This window comes from Lepeophtheirus salmonis, chromosome 5 (genome assembly GCF_016086655.4).
Source record: "Lepeophtheirus salmonis chromosome 5, UVic_Lsal_1.4, whole genome shotgun sequence".
Taxonomy (NCBI): Eukaryota; Metazoa; Arthropoda; class Copepoda; order Siphonostomatoida; family Caligidae; genus Lepeophtheirus; species Lepeophtheirus salmonis.
The window spans coordinates 72,971,057-72,989,114 of NC_052135.2; the positions used below are offsets into that span (position 1 = coordinate 72,971,057).

General features: G+C 30.3%; 1 protein-coding gene and 2 long non-coding RNA genes across 4 annotated transcripts in view; 1 reads left to right on the forward strand and 2 right to left on the reverse strand.

Moving 5' to 3' along the window:
- The window catches only part of LOC121117624 (uncharacterized), a 306,996-nt gene that overhangs the window by 123,707 nt on the left and 165,231 nt on the right, over positions 1-18,058 (reverse strand). The gene's annotated exons all lie outside the window — the stretch shown is intronic.
- On the reverse strand, positions 9,355-12,796 carry LOC121118954 (uncharacterized). 2 transcript variants are annotated; one of them, XR_011780394.1, is made up of 5 exons: positions 11,748-12,796; positions 10,782-11,682; positions 10,634-10,719; positions 10,308-10,573; positions 9,355-10,234 (listed from the first exon to the last, which is right to left on the reverse strand). It is a non-coding gene; the product is annotated as an uncharacterized lncRNA (long non-coding RNA). The 2 variants fall into 2 exon arrangements; XR_011780395.1 differs by having other exon boundaries at positions 10,811-11,682; positions 11,748-12,788.
- LOC139905534 (uncharacterized) lies at positions 12,938-14,736 on the forward strand. Its single transcript, XR_011780396.1, has 3 exons — positions 12,938-13,210; positions 13,279-13,787; positions 13,844-14,736. It is a non-coding gene; the product is annotated as an uncharacterized lncRNA (long non-coding RNA).

Here is an 18,058-nt window from a genome sequence, read left to right on the forward strand (position 1 = left end):
CCCTTTAAAACACTTTTTTGTCACTTTTTCCCCTCCTAAAGCCCTGTTGCCAACCCCCTCGACAACATCTTTTGGGTGCATATCAAGACAATAGATGCAGTGTCTGTCCTAACAAGGTTCTCAAACCCACTATCAGCCAGCACTGGTACGCCATGATAGAGGACTAGGTGCTATGCCTTCCACTGCCACATGGAAGCCATAATTGCCGCTAAGGGCGCCTACATTAATGATTAAGAGAGCTCAGACACACATCTATTTGGTAATAGGTAACTTCGAATAAAACATATTCGTATAAGGACAATTCGTATGAAGCATTTTTCGTATAAGGACATTTCGTATAAATTAATGAGGAAACGGGGAATGGACTTTATGAATTGTCATTTTATAGCCCGAATGTTGGGGGTGTTTTTGGGTACTGCCGGCTCCTAAAATGGGATATAACCCCCTGCTGATAACCGAAAACATCCCCAACATTCGGGGTACAATTGGGGTGTTGTGATGAGCTCTTAGTAGTTACTTAAGTGTCAGCTGTATCCCCCCCAACATTCGGGGTACAAAATGACCCAAGTCTCTGCTTCGTTTTCACCCCGACTAACATTCTTCTTTATATTCTAAGGGAGTACAAAATGAATTATAGGCATTCATCATGAAAACTTGTCTCTTTATAAGTTTACTTCGTTTTCACTAACTCCGACTACAAAAATTATTATAATTTAAATGTAAATAAAAAAGTGTAAGATTCTTTATATTCTAAATGGCTAGGTATATTTTGATGCATTTCATTTGTTCTTCATCTTGTTAAATATCATTTCCAATATTTTGTTTATACCGTTATTTATATATAACTAATGATTTTAAGAAAAAATATGTCTAAATGGAAAAAATAAACAAACAACTATCACCATTATAATATATATATTAAGATATAGAAAAAATAAACAAACACGACAGCGGTTCTAATGGAAGAAGTGATAATAAATTTTCTCTGTAATTAATTAATAATTATAATATTATATTAGACATGATGGATTATTTATATTGGACACTACTCTTGGTTTTATGGACAAGCATTTGCATAGTACTAGGCAAGAGTAGCAATTTTCACTTCTTAATGATCCAGGATGTGTCAGAAAAGAGGTGGTTGCCTGTGGTGCGACAAACCACTGACAGGATTTGGGCAGGTAATGAAAGGCTGAATCGTTGGAGGGTGCGAGGCAAACTGGACAGTTGGAGAAATCTGAAATTACAATAGAACAATGATCTTCGTCTCTTCATAAACCTTCCTTCTTGTTCAAATTGAAAGAAACAGGCTGCATTACTTAATTACCTAAAGGACTCAAATCCTCGAAGTTGTTTATCTAGGACTGTGAATTCATACATCCAATGTATCAAACCAAGTATGAGAACCATAAAAGTGACTTATGGGCTCTTTCAACGAATTTTTATGTATATTTTTCTTGTATGATACAATGGCATTTGAATATGTAACTATGTTTGTAATATATAATAATGTTTTTAGTGATATTTATCAAAGAATATATATTCATTCATTTGAATCTAGAATGAGGATCCGCCTCGAACTTCATTAACTTGTAAAACAAATATTAATGTAAATTCCTTGTCAATGTTTAATTCTATCAATTAATTAATTTATTGAATAAATGTGAATACATATTTAATGACGACAGAAACAGCTCTAAAAATTCAAGTGCCTTATATTTCTCGTAACTGTATTGTATTTTACAAGTTTGGCATTTGTGAAACCTTTTTGTCTATTTTTAACTCTAGGGTTACCTTACAATTACAGAGAAATACAATTTTTTTATATTTCTTTTGATAATGGTGGGTATTAGTCCATTTATGGTGATCTTATGAACACTAATAATTTTTCAAAGGCCCTTAAAAGGTTAGTTTTATGAATAAAATCTATATAATCAAATTAGTGATTTCGATCGTTATTTTGGCTTATGGATGTTTAAAAAATGTGTAATTTTTAGCTAATTTAGTTCAAATATATGTCGATGGGAAAAAATCAAAAAAGGCGCTAAAGATGATTTATATAATTATAAAAGTTACATTTATCAATTTGTTCAAAAATAGATATGTTTACTTCGAATTATCACAGCATCAATATAATACATTAGTTATTATTTTAATGTTGAAACATATCAAACATAATATACACAAACAATTGGATAAATGTAGGGACACATTTTTAATTTAGATGTGCTTTTCATATGCACGATTGATCTTCATTCATTAAATACATAAATACTTCCATGTTTCTAAAAATTAGGACAAAAGAAAGGATCTGAGATACTTTATCCTCAACAAAAGATGCTCGAATTCAATTATATATGTACACGGGAATGATAGTAGCTTGAAACTTTATTCGAAGAAGAAAACCAAACCAAGCTAAGCCTAAAAAAGTAGAGTCGACTCCTTCCTTGGGTTGGGAATTTTATTAATTCATATATAATAATTGAATAATAGATTCAAGAATTGAAACGTCTTGGATCAATCTTGGCATGCCTTCTGCTTATCTTCCTTTCATAAAAACCTTTTGTGGTGCCTGACTAAAATGGAGAGAAGTGTTGATAATTCATGTTAGAATTTTCTACGAGGTATTGAGAAACGTTATCGATCTATAATTTGCTATATTCAGTTTGTCTTTGTCCTTCTTTAGTATCAGAGTTAAACCCCTTTCACTCTGTGACAAGGGAGGAGGGGATAAGAAAATAAAATGTCAATCCCCAATTCTACTCTGAATCCAACAAGAATTCAATTATAACTCTGCAAAAATCTTCAGACTTACTCTCCGTCTTTTATGAGCACAAACGAATGTTCCATCAGGGTTTGAATGTAATTGAGAGTAGTAGGAAGATAAGTTCCAACTCGGGAGTTAAATAATAATGACAACAGCTGAGGAAAAGAAAATTAACTCTGTCGATTAACAATTCCAAAAAAGTGGGCTAGCTAAAAATACACACGATTTACATTAGAAACCCCATTAATATTTATCTGCTTTGATTTTGAGTTGTAAACATTGGGTCAGTCCATCATTTTTGGCTCAAAAACATTTTTTAGAATTTCAAATATTACCCCAAACTGGAAGATTTGCTTTGAATATAACTTGAAGTTGATATAAAATTACAACTACGATAAATATTATAGCCTATAATTGTAAAAAGTCCATATGAGTTTACCAAGTCAAATTTATAATAAAAATGATGTTTTTCACCAAAACAGGGGGTTTGATTTGAACTTGTGCTCCTCTGGAAAATATTAGAACTCATTAGTAATACACAAGTAATGGGTATATTATTAGGTATAAATTTCTCTCGTTTTCTAAAGTATTTTATTCTTTTAAATTTTCTCACATACTTAAATGTTTCAACTATCATTATATTTTGTAATGTCATAGCAAGAAGGAATGAGTTTCAGTATAAAGTTCCGTAAATTTTACAAGATTTGGATCACAATCAATATGGAGTGGGACATCGAGGAAGACATGCATCTTGTTCATATCCGATATAAAATTAATATTTATATATAAAAATTATATAATCTAATATAAATGTTGTATTTATTTGATCTTGTTATATGTACCTATAATAATTTATTGAAAACAATTTAAAATTATTTATAAGAAAATAAGTATTACTGAAATTGTAGGTACAATGAGTTTTTGAAAAATACACTTAATAAAATTTAACTACCTATAATATACACATTATATTTTATACAAACATAATTTTTTATTCTTGTATCTTACAGTAAGGAAGAATTCAAACAATAAAATTAATTAAGTTTATATTTTAAATTGGACATAATTTTAATCAAACATCGGTAATATCCATCACAATTATACATTTGAACAATTTGTGTCGTCTTTTTTTTATCTTGATGATGATGATGGAGTCATAGCCGACAGTTTGAGAACCAATGAAGCCGACAGTTTGAGAACCAATGACCTATATTTGATATTTATATGTGGGTGGAAACTTGAAACTTAGACAATTGTATTTATTATATTGATTTGAGAGGTTCTGTGTGAGGAACCTTCTTCCCATATCCTTTATACAAATGTATATACATATTTATACCTATATATACACTTATACGCACGATAGATGTGGCAATTCGTCTTAAAAAAGATATGGCTTCTTCTAAATTGAATCACTCAATTTCTCTAATTTTTATTGTAACGATCAATTTACTTTTAGTGAAATATGAAGCCCTTCCAAATCATTAATTAAAATTATCGATAATTCGTCGAAGAATGCAAATGTAATCCACACTCAATTTAGATAAAAATATTTATAGATGCTTTTGTGTTGAAGGGCGACATATACATTTAAAATATATTATTGTTATAAATATAAAAATGCACATTAGTAAGAATAAAATCGAACAAGAGACAAAATATGTCTATTGTGGCGAAGGGATATTGATATACACATCCAATATCTGGGAAATCTTCCATTTTGAAGAAAATATTATTATTTATATTTTAACTAAACGTACAAAATTTCATATAATTCTGATAAGTAGTTAACTTTTGTACTTAATATACTAATACATCTTAGATCTACTATGATGTTAATTGTACTCCACGGCCAAGAGCTACGCGAGAAACTACACAAATAATAATTTAACATTCGGTTGATCATCTTTTATAGACGTTGCAATATATTAAAATTGCTAAAGGGATAAAGAGGTTGGGAGTAATTTATCCACCATATAAGTGTTTATATTATTTTATTGAGTTACTTACAGATTAATAAGTTATAAGTTATAACAACAGGAATTCACTTCATTCAGAGAATGCTTATATTATTCAAGACAGGTTTAGAGATTATCAACATTTCATATTCCGACTAGAAAAAATAGGTGAACCATAACTCCTTTGCCCATGCCCACTCACTCTTCATAATGTAGTTGAATCATCATGGGCCATGATCATTCAACTACATTATGAAGAGTTTCAAATTTAACAATCACACTGCATATTTTTTTCATTCAGAGAATGCTGATACTTTTTAGGTTTAGAGTTGATCGACGTCTATGATCACTACCTATGTAGAGTATAAGCTTCATAATCCGAGCATGAAGATGATTGTAGCTAAATCCCTTCGTTTATGATGGAACAACTTCAGTTCTACTAAATCAATTAATACAACGTTGTATTATCCTCATGAAGGAAATGTTAAATTTTTTTATTGTTCCCATTTCTACATTTCAATCTTGTCAAAAAAAAAAATTGTTTGTAGTTTGAGTGGTATAGATTGAGGAATGATTTCTCGGCGTGATGCATGACTTGTTTGTAAACTTTGCATTCGACTACTGTATAAGTAATTTTATTAAAATAATTTTGAAATCCAATAATTCCATTCCTTTTGGATTTTTTTTTTTTTGTATTGTTTTGTAAATATATAAATTAACAACACAAATATCCAAGAGATATCAACACATTCAATACCAGAGTTATTTCAGGCTCACATTGAGCATTATGATATACATCGACAATTTGGGGACGATATTCAAAATTTGGATATTACGTCCATACGCAAAGGGGAAAAAATGAAAAAATCAGTCTCGGCCTTGAGCTTCGTGGAATCAAAAGAAGTCATGCATAAAACACTATTTTCTGGTATAGTTGAAGCTGAAATGAAAAAAAAAAATTATAATGTAAAGTTCGTCATCGCAAAATCAGGAGAGGTCGTTAATAGGCATTATGAATGTGCAGCAGGAATCGGTCCACATGGGACCTGTAAACATGTGGTTTCTGCCCTCCTGATAATGGAAAATTTTGTTTCTAATGACATTATTTATATCAAAGCCCTCTACAGAAACACTACAGACTTTTAAACGTCCCTAAAAATTATATGGCGAAGAACCCGTAGTGGCTGAAAACTGTGCAGAGGTTTGTTTGAAAAATGTTAGTATATACCACTTTAACTGTACAAAAACTAAATTTATATGATGTCATTGGTCAAGAACAGGTCAATTTCTTTAAATTGATAGTACATAAAGTTCAACCATGTTCTAAAGACTTTTCCGACAGTTGTACGGTGCATTATAAAAATAATACCAATCTCAATATCATCCTTGTTTTGGCGTGATTTCATCAATGTGAGGAATAACTCGTCTTCTTGAGTTAAGGGCTCATTTTTATAGTTCAAATGATCAACAGCCGGTCCAAGAGAAAAATACAAACATTTGAAGTGACTGTAGTTACCCATTCCTGTGGAGTAGGCGATTGCTGAAATAAATTGAATTGTTTACAGTCAAATTAACATTTGGTCATGAATATTTTAAAGATGGATAAATATTCCTCTTAAAATATATGAATAAAGTTATATAAGAAAAATACGTTTCACAATTTTTCTTTTACAAAACCACAGATTCTGATTTAAAATGCAACTTTGGTATCCTTCTATAGACTATCCCAGGATATATAGTATTATATTCATCTACCTGATGGGATATTAACAAAGTTTTGGGATCGAGAACATAGGTCGAAGGAGTTGTTCTTTGTTTGAAGTAGTTTGAATATATTGATTCTTTGTGTTTAACTGTTCTAATTTGTCATCTTTGTCTTTTGTTGGAGTTAAAATACTCTCATTGATGTTTTCAGTCTTTACCTCCTCCACTAACAAGTATTGATCAGGAGTTATAATCATGCTGTTGTCCTCAATATCAATATTCATTTGAATTAACAACTATTAATTGATCGTTTTCACGTGATGTAAATTTTTTTTATGATGTTCATATTGGGGCCCTAAATAACCGAGTTTTATAACAAAGAAACCTTTTTTTATTAATATAAAGGAAAATAGTGAACTATTGGATATCAAAATGGGACCAACAATTAAAAAGACTTAAAACTTACTCTCTATAAAAAAAAATATCACTCAATGACCTTGTTTTATTATATATATGATCCTAAAATGTATTAAGAATATGTTATTACATCTTATACAATCATATTTCCGTGTTGCGGATACAAATTAACTATTATAATGGAAATAATAATGGATTTCTCTATAATCGATCCAAAAAAAAAATAATAATTCTACAAATCTAACCATTTTAACGATTTAATTCAAATATCAGTTCAATATCATTGGTATGAAGTAGTATTCAATGCAAGTATTAAGTCTATTTTTACTCTTAAAGCCATTTGATGGAGTTTTATCAATGTTAATTAGAAACGTGTCCATTTTGTATGTAGTAAAAATATTTACTTTGTTGCAATTTATGACGTCTGTGAAAACGTTCTATCGATACTATCATTCCAATTTTAATCTGTTAAAATTACTAATTTATTTAAATATATTAAGAATTAATGAAATTCAGTAGTCTTTGATGATCTTAAGTGTCCCAAAGTGCTTCTTAATTATGGTTTTCTGTGGGACAAAATATTACAAATCCACTAAAATAATATTATAATTAAAAATATAGAAAGACTCAAACAATAAAGTGGTGTCCTTTACTAATAATTAATACATAGTTAATGAATGACTTTACAGGATTTTTATATTTCTTGTGCGTGATTACAATTGTACCTAAAAGTACTGAGAAGATAGGAGGGAGGGTTTTGAAATTACATTCAAAAGTTAAAAATTATTTTATGAGGGGAGGAGGTCTAGCATCTAAATCTTCATCTTAATTTTTGGTTGCCATGTGTAGTATAATTATCGTCACTCATTAGTAAATCATGTTTAGCACAACCTCTAAGTCTAGATAATCAATAGACAAACAATAATTTTATAAGAGAAACATTCCCTTCTGATACAAAAAAATATTTGAAAGAATACTTCGGTGTTAACTATAATTTTTTAGTTGTAACGATTAATTTTGCTACATTAAGTGCAGTTTGCAGCAACTCCACAGGGTTAATAAAAATAGTTTGTTAATATAATTTGTCGAATAATACAATTGTGCTCATACTCAATTTTGAAAAAAAAATCATTGTAGGTTGGCTTTAGTGTACAAGTTACAACATTTAAAAATATCAACTCCATAATATGAATGCACATTTCAAGGGGAAAAAAATTGTTTAAGAAGTTGCGTGAAAATCAATATTAAAACTTAAGCGCCACCAACGTTATTTTTTGAAAGTAGCTAAAAAATGTACATAAATAATTGTTTCATTATTATGTATTAGATGGGGAATAGGAGATGCCAGAGTTGTTTATCATCCTTTTTATATTTTTAATAGCTATGATTGATGTTGACCTTGTTTGTATCTGACATTCAACCCAATTATACTGAAAGGTCATTTCTATAAATTGTTAAAATTAAACATTGATTCACCTTCACCATATGGCGTTAATTTTTAGTTCAAATATTATTTTCTATATGTGAAATGGGTTTGGTTTTACAATGGTCATAGTATAGTTTAATAGACTATGGGACAACTATATTCAGTTGTTATAAATTCAGGGTCAATTTGGCAACAATAACTATATTGTTTAATTTCTATCAATTCATCTTTATTTATTGATAAAAATTTTAATTTTTCTTTGATTGTCTTTAAGACATTTATGTCTTGATTTTAATGAGATGTCTCTCATAAGTCTAGAATTTATTGCTGACCGAACAGGATAGTCAACTTTTTCGTTTTAATTTCATTATATGCTTGTTATATAGATATTTATCTAAATTTACTTTCTGTCATAATATATCATGTTCACTTTCGAACAAGGACTCAATAAAGTCTATTAAAAGAAGGAAACGACAGAGTTTATGAGTTAGTTATGATTATGGCCATTCTTGGAATAATTTATGTATATTAGATAAATCAATATTAATTTATCTTTCATTGACTTATATTTATTATATAGTATTTATCTACTGAAAATCCTTCAAACTGAGAGAAGTTGATCGGATATCAATTTAAAAAATAATATATCTAATGTTTCGATACTTTAAATCATTAATCAATAAAAACATTAGAGCTGAAGCTTTATAAAAAAAGATTGGTAGTACCTTTATATTATTCGTAATCATACTCTACGATGACAAATTGTCACAATCTACCCCAGGCCCGCTTTTCTCGTGATTTGCAAAAAATCAAATCGATTTATTAACTTATGAAATAAAACGTAATTGTACAGAATGAAAGATAAGGAACTAAGCTCCAGATTTAGTTTGATAAAAAAACAGTAATATTGTTCTAAATATGTTATTTACAAGATTACTCCAGCAAACAAAATATACTTGATGTAGAGATATATATTAGCTGATCAGAGTAAGAAATTCAGTACAACATTTTAGATATAGAAGGTAAAAAGAAAACTATTTCTTCGATATAACGTTTGTAAAAATGAAATAGTCTTTCAAAAATCGTAGTACCTCAAAATTATATTGTTTTAAAAAAATTATTTTTCATATACCGATTTAAATTTTAATTAATTATAAAATACAAAATATTCTTATTGAGAAATACCACATAAAACTTATATTGCATAGAAATCGTTTTTTAAAAGTATTATTTAGATAAACGTAATTAAATTATGCAAATAATTGTAATAATGTTACATTAGTATAAAAATTTAGCCTTCTGTAATAAGAATAAAAAATTAGAGAAGTTAAAATTTAAAAAAATAAGCATTTATAATGTAAGATTATGCATTAAATATTTGGACAATTAATAAATCAAAATATAAACATATGGTTAATTATTAGTTAAATAATAAAATAGGTCCAAAGAAATGGATAAATTTCAAAATGAAATAGAAATAATAAAACTTCCAAGAGAAAAAACATTCAAATAATAACAACATTAAATCTAAATTGAATATAACCAGAATATAAGATACATATATCCATGACAGGTCTGGAGATGATCAACATCAACTATATCATTAAATATGTAGAATATGCGATTCAATCTACGAACATATAAATGTAACCTGCTTAATCCCTTTTGTCAGTAATATAAGAGTTGTCTTCATTGAAATAATGTTGATAGTTTTGGCAGATCCGGAGATGATAGACATCTAGGACATTATTAAAAATGTAGAATATGCAATTCAAAATATGACCGTATAGATGAATTATGTTTAATCCCATCGTCCAATACGACCAGTACGACGAGAATTGTCATTCAGAGAGTGTTGATGTAACTTGGACAAGCTCGCAAATGAGTGACATCTAAGATAACTCTAAATAAGTAGAGTATGAGATTCCTATTCCCACCACATCGATAGGTGAAGATGAATCCCTTCGTCCATGGTAATTATACTTCATTACAACGAAAAAAAAAAATTTATAATTTCTAGAATAAAATACTTTACATTGAAGAAGATGAGATTCCTTTCCCAACTATATAGGCGGAAGAAACTGAATCACATCGTCGATGGTGATTAAATTATTTCATAACGACAAGAATTATCATTATTCAGATAGTGTTGATGAAATTTATAAAGGTCTGGGAATGATCAATGTCCATGATATCTCTAAACATGTAGAATGTGAGATTCGTTTCACAACCATATAGATAGGTCAAGCTGAATTCATTCCTACATTAAGATTGTTCTTCGTTATTACAAAATAAACGTTTCTGAAATGAATAAATAGTTGAAAGTTATTATTTCAAAGGTATGAAAACGTCGATACATACAAACAGATTTGAAAAGATTTGAAATTACGAACCATTAACAACGTTCCCTCCTTCTTTGGAGACGCCTGATGTAGTTCACAAATCTTCTGCATATATGTAATATATTAAATGAGACATAAACTTATAAACATTTCAAATATTTGAATACCACTCATTGTGATTTAGATATTTATATACCCATTTTTAATATTTCATCCAGAATCCATGAAAGTGGTGAACAAATATAAAATCAAGGAATTTTACGACTTTTTTCGCATTCCATTTCATTTGTCCATTGTTCATAAATTAAATAAACTTCCTCATATACAATTTTATAGACATATGAATATTTTTTTGATAGAAGAGCTGATAAAAGTTATTTTTTAGGAGATATTAGAAAGTATTCGATAAGTCATCCTTCAAAAGAATCTAGTCAAATAACAGACAATTACTAAAAATGTTGAGTATTCAATTCCATCTGGGACAATATTGATAAGTTATGCATAATCCCTTTTTCCATCATGATTAAGTTAATCCAATACGACGATAATTGTCATTATTTTATAGAGTACTGATGTAACTCGAACAGGCTCGGAGATCATCGACATCTAAATTACTACCAAATAAGTAGAGCATGATAATTCTACTACCATAATGTAGATAGATGAAGCTGAATCCCTTCGTCCATGGTCATTATAATTCATTGAAACGGGGAAAACCCCTTTGTAGAATAAAATAGTTTACATAGAAACGTCGATATACTAACAAATTTGTAAGGCCCACATGGTGAACTGTATGTGCGATTCCTTTCCCCACCATACAGACGGAAGAAACTGAATAACATCGTTTATGATGATTGAATTTTTCATAACGACGAAATCAACAATTACGACAATAATTATTATTATTCAGATAGTGTTTATGAAATTTAAAAAGATCTAGAGATGGTCGACGTCCATGATACCTCTAAAATTGAAGAATTTGAGATTTTTTTCACGACTATATAGACAGGTCAAGCTTAAATCCTTCGTATATTAAGATCGTTCTTCATAATAACAGAATAAATGTTTCTGAAATAAATAAATAGTTGAAAGTTATTATCTCAAAGGTATGGAAACATCAGATAGATACTCACAAATTTGAAATTGATAAATTATGAACCATTAATAACGATGGAAAATCTCTTTCTTTAGAGACACCTGATTTCTTTCACAAATCTTATGCAAATATGTAATATAATATTCGACATAATCTTATAGACATTTCAATTATTTGAATACCATATCATTGTGATTGAGATATTTATATACCACTATGAAATTTCACCAAGAACCCGTGAATGTGATGAAAATAAGTAAGATCATGGAATTATAAGGATATGGAATGCTCACGATTTTTTTTTTTACAGTCCTGAACTAGTCCATTTTTCATAAGTTAAATAAACTTCATTATATACAATTTTATAGACATATGAATATTTTTTGATAAAAGGGCTGAGTTATTGTTTAGGAGTCATAAGTGAGTATTTTATAAGTCATCCTTCAAAATAACCAGTCAAAATAACAGACAAACTTCTGAGAGGCAGTGAAACTGAGTAAGTGAGTTTCATTGACAACTTTGCAGAAATCCTTTGAATCAAAGGATAATAATTAATAGTTTAATCAATGATAGTTTCATTTTCACGTGATCTCCTTGTAGATGTCGTTGCTTTGGAAGTGAATCTTTGAGGTTTCCGTGTTTGAGTCGAGAGATATTTTAGTAGATTTGAAAATAAGGGATGACAAGTCAAGTTTTTTCTCCTGCTTTTGTAGTTTTAAAACTCCCTTCGTCCATGGATGACTACATAAAGGAAATCCACGTTCTGAAAGTGGAGTGAGCAAACTCTTGAATGCTTTAGCTTTGCCATAGCAAGGCACTTTTGAGTGTATTTCTCCTGGGGAAAGAAGGAAGTGATCTAGAGATTCGTATTCCAGATTCATAAGCAGAATAGGCCTAGCAGAGGGCAACACAATATCTGGATGAAATGATGATAAACGATCTTAGTACAGATAATACGAAGAATAAATCTCGGAACTTTCAATCTCATTCAAAGATTGTCAATGAAAATTCAAACGTTGATCGAAGGATTTAAATTTTTATTATTTTATTTAATACTTTAACAGACGTCACAGCACATATGCGAACAAGCAGCCCCACATTGCACAAACTATTATTTGTGAGCTGAGCAGGAGGGAGTGGGTGGGTCGTCAACAGTTAAACGGGCGCTTTACTCCATTCCAGTATAAGCTCGCCCAATAGGTGAAGATGAATTCTCCTATTTCTTCTAGCGACGTCGTAATAACACGAATACCTTAAGATTGCGAGCTCATCTTTCAGCATAATCACTTTAAATGGGTGTGTTGAAAGAACCATTTAATTGAGGAAAAGATGGAGAAGAAAATGAAAAGGACTCGCCGTTACAACATCTGCGACTTGAAGGCTTCACTCACCAACTGTGGACCATTGTACAAATGAACACAATTAATAACCCATAGCGGGAATAAAGCGGCTTGAGGGCCGTGGATTTGTTGGAGATGAACTTGGATCCATTATCCATGAGTACTAAATAATCTTTAATAATGACTCATTCTATCATCGCTATTAACTCTTTCCCAATTCCCTTGCAGTGTTAACTCTATTCTCCTGGCATCTTCTGCACGACAATGCAAGTTTTTTGGATTGTGACAACCAACAACACTTTATCTTACGATAGCCTTCATCTTTACAACGTAAAGATTAATGCAAATCAACTTAAAATACCCCAAAATACCAATATGTTCTTGAGGGATGAACTGTCCTTTCTCTGGATACGTGCCATTTACTAATACCAGATCCAATAGCCTTCACTAATAACTCCGCTTCAATGATCATAATCGTTCTATAGATCAGAGAAGAAAAAATATTCATAGAGCACAAGCTTAAGGTAGCTCTACATTGCAACATCTTCGTAGTATGATCTAGACACAGAGGATTTCTTACGGATACACGGGAAAGAGCATGCGCATGTAATTTCTTGAAGCAAACGCAACTTGGCGGTCTACAATATTCTCTAACTGGGCTAGAACAGCCCCATACCAATGGGTGAGGTATCGAGTATAACGCAACGGTAGAAACGGATAATAATGAATTAGACCAGGTAAGTTACTTAGCTATGCAGATTGCATTTTTGAAAACTCACTCATCTTTTTTCAGATCAAGAGAAGACAACCTCCTTTTTCGGCAATTCCTGAAAATTTATAAGCTAAGAAATGCCTATAATATTGAATTAGATACTCGAACGATTTCATCTCAGCCAATAATTACCGAGAAATTATAATAAGCGTCAGGTTATAATATGGATGATTACGGGATTTTTCCCCAGAATCATTCGGATATATAACTCAGTGTCTACCCATCGTTCTTCCGAATTTCATTAGGATATTTTAGCCACACGTCTGTCTTAATTTCATCTATTTAGAAAAGGATATTATTTTTAATCGATGAAATTGGATAGGCCGAGCACGAGGAAGATAGGTTACGTTTAATCAAGATTGAAACTCCAGGCAAGAAAATTCTAAGATCATTACAGAGATGAGTCCGTTAAATTGAAAGAAATGAGGCACCACCTCCGTTATAGAGTTATAGGTTTGAAGGATTGCTCGAAGATGTCTACTACTGTATGCCATAGATGTGATTATCCAGGCATTTAGCACATGATTGTTAGCACAAGAAAAGACGTGTAATTACTTTACAAAATTTGATTTTTTAGAACATAAGTGTCTATGAAAGGATAAGGATCAAAGCAGTTAAATTGTGAAAGTTCAAAGAAGTGATAAATCCAAAAGGTAGATGTAGCGAAGATTGCTAACAATGCCGTGATGAAGATTGGCTATATTTTAAACCAAATTAAGACATATCGGTCTATTTGTTCGGATGGTCTTAGTTTTGTTATTTTGAACACTAATGATAGTGGTCCGTATTCAAAACTCCTTGATCTAAAAGATTATACCGACCAATCTTTATGCCGCTGTATCAAGGAGATCTACGAAAGTATATTCATTGCAGCTGCGAAGCAATTTTGCAACTTTATTAAAACTAAAAAAAAATTAATGATTTAAAAAATATAACAAAAATCCTGCAAGATATATATGAAAAAGAAATAAAAATATATCCCTACCCGATTGTCATAATATTAAGACAAAAATTATTAGAAAATATTACCAAGTTCGCGTTAAGATGTTTGCAAAACTTTCTCGAAAGAGACTAACAGAGGAAGGAGGAACAATGTTCGGGGTAGCACTTTTAAAGTGCAAGTATGCATGAAATTGTGCAACACATTTCTTGATAATTGGCCACATTTAATTATATGTATACTTTATATTTATTTAAAAAAATAAATTCTTTAATAAAGATAAAAACATTAAGGGCTATTTTATAAAAAATAAATATTTTAAATTATGACTAATGAGAGAATAACAAGTATATATATCTGTCGGTGCAATAGCTGTAGATGATATGACCTTAAATGTATATTTCTATTAACCTTGTCAAATACCAATATCTTACAATAATTTATAACTGTATAAGAAGGAAAAACACTACCAACTTATTAATACAACTTGAAATCTAAAAACAAAAGAAATAAATCTTCAGCTATGGGTACACTGAATCTGAAAGTACAAACATTTCCTCTCAGAAATATACCCTGAAAAATTTAAAGAAGCTCCAATCCATAAACTGTCGCAGAAAGAAGTGTGGTGTTCACTTCAATTTATGTCAGTTAAATGTATTTGCTTAGAAAATTAATATAACAAATGTAAATTGGTTAGACAAGGGAAGTCAGTTTTAAAATCTCTATAATTAAATTCTAACTTACTACGGACTCTAGAAAAAGGTAGAATATCCCTGTCGGGAACTCGGCCTCGGAGCATTGGTTTATCAGAAAATTACCTATAAATATCACTAACAGTACAAGGATATGTAAACAATATTACATCAAATTTTCAAAGGACATGTACATGGGGATTAATGAAATGTTTGAAGGAAAAATAAGTTATATTTGTGTTCAGCATTGTCTTCTTCATATTTTGAAAGTGTTTTCAACACTATTTGGAATTATGCAGAAGTTCAACAGTCATTTGTAACTGTAGCCCCAATCTCCATAGCTATGAGGAGAGAAAAGTTATTTTTTTGTCTTCATTCACAAATTTAAAAATCAAACATCATCATCCTAATTCTTACTCATTGAACACAACATCTCTGATGTAAACAAACAATTTTTCTCTTTCCTTAAAGATGATCTTTCCTCTTTTGGTACAAAGGATTAAATGGATTTAACAATACATAATTATAAGTTAAGCAAGCTACTAACTATGGTTTTTTATCAAGAAATCGTGAGTTTATAATAAAAATACTGCCGTACCTCCATAGTGATTAAATGTTCATCAATACAAGCAAACAAGTTTCATTGGAGGATAAATCTTGGACTGTATAAAAGACAAATTAAGCCCCCCTAGGTTTGCATTCCTTAGACTCTTTCAAGCTCTTCTTAGCGCCTTGCAACTAGGGATAATTTAATTCTAAGTGATGTAAACTACAGAGCAGTTTCCTCTCAAATTCCACCACTTGCTCTAATAATGAGAACAATTTTATTCCCTAAACCTAAACTAGGAAACATATTCTAAATACATACACATAATATTTAAAACTGTGTTTGTACAAGATTAGTGCATAATATTCATAATAATTTATTCCTATTTATAAAAATGTACAAGTAACGATAAATTAAACTTAACTACATATATGTGGACATAATACTTGACCTGATTTAGAAACATTTAATAATAATTATTAGCTCAACAAATTTAAAACTTCATGATTTCGACGTAAAACAAAATTTTAGTCTTCTTTCCTCGTTACTCCACGTTTCACAATGATCCGCCAACGACAAGGCAGCTGTATAATCTCTACAATTAAATTTGGATTGACTACCAATGCTAGAAAAGGTAGAATATCACTTTCCGGAACCCACTCTCGGAGCATTGATTTGTTAGAAAAGTAACCGACGTGATATCTACGTTTGATAGGATCGTAATGCGACTTGAGATCATCTAGATGACCTGGTCTTTGCAAAACAATTGCAGGCCACCATAGAAAGAATTCGCGTTTCACAATAACTTGTTCACCACACTCATAGAGTGGAGAGGGCTGAGAAATGCGCTTCAAGACAGGAACCAGGCAAAGGACTTCACTTCCGTATCCTCCTTCTTTAGACGTATGGCTGCGATGAGGACTCAGAACAAACGCTTCATTTTGATTAAAAACCCGCAGGTCTTGCATCGGTATTTCCGTAATGTTTGTAACTTTGAGTCATCTCCATGCAACAAGAGGTCAAATATCCCTGGTTCAGTTACATTGTGACGCTCACGAATATGACGACGGAGTCTTTTAGACGCCATCCTACATCCACAAAGCAAGCAGAGAAGCCCTGAGCTACTGCTATCATTATTAGTCGAGTCTTCAAAATTATTCAAACTCATATTTGATATTTTTCTAACAGTATCGGATTTGACGAATCTTTCCTCGAATAATGACAGAGTATGCTGCGCCATCTATCAAGCTAAACTTCATAATTTATTTAATTGCAGAGGGAAAAATTTATTTGATTTTCCCCCCAACATTTTTATGTATATGATTTATGAATTAATCCTCTTGTAATATGAATATTTTAAAGTATTTATATACATTGCACAAATATTTGAAAGAAGCGTTTAAAATATCTTAAATCCCCCTTTGTCAGATTAAAAACCATAAAAGATACTACATCTCGCAGAGATGCAAGCAGGGGTATCCTATTTTTTAACCCTTTTTCTTATAGCGGTCAATGATCTTCGCACTCTACTCAATATCATTAATTAATTCTCCTATTGCAAATGATTGGATAGTGTTTTCCAGAGATTCAAGTGATCAGATTATTTCTTCTATTCCTGCAACGATTCTGCAAGGAATTCTTCTATTGTATTAGTCCTCCCTCTTTTGTGTTCGGGTGAACGGCTAAATTATAATCCCAGGTTCTATACAAAGAAGGTACTATTTTCGATAATTTTTTATAATTGTGATGGATATTACCGAAATTTGATTAAAAATTAAGTTAAATGATGTCGAATTTAAAAATAAAACTTATGTTAATTTTATAGCTTGGAGTCGTCATCAATGGAGGATAAAATTTATGGATATTTCCATTGTATAAAATATATTTTGTATATTATATGTAATTTTTAAGTGTATTTATTCTAAACACATTGTACCTACAATTCCAATATTACTTACTTTTCTTAAGAAGAATTCTAACATTTTTTTAATAAACTATTATACATGTAAGAAGAACAAATATATATAACAATTATATTTTATTTTTTGATATTAAAA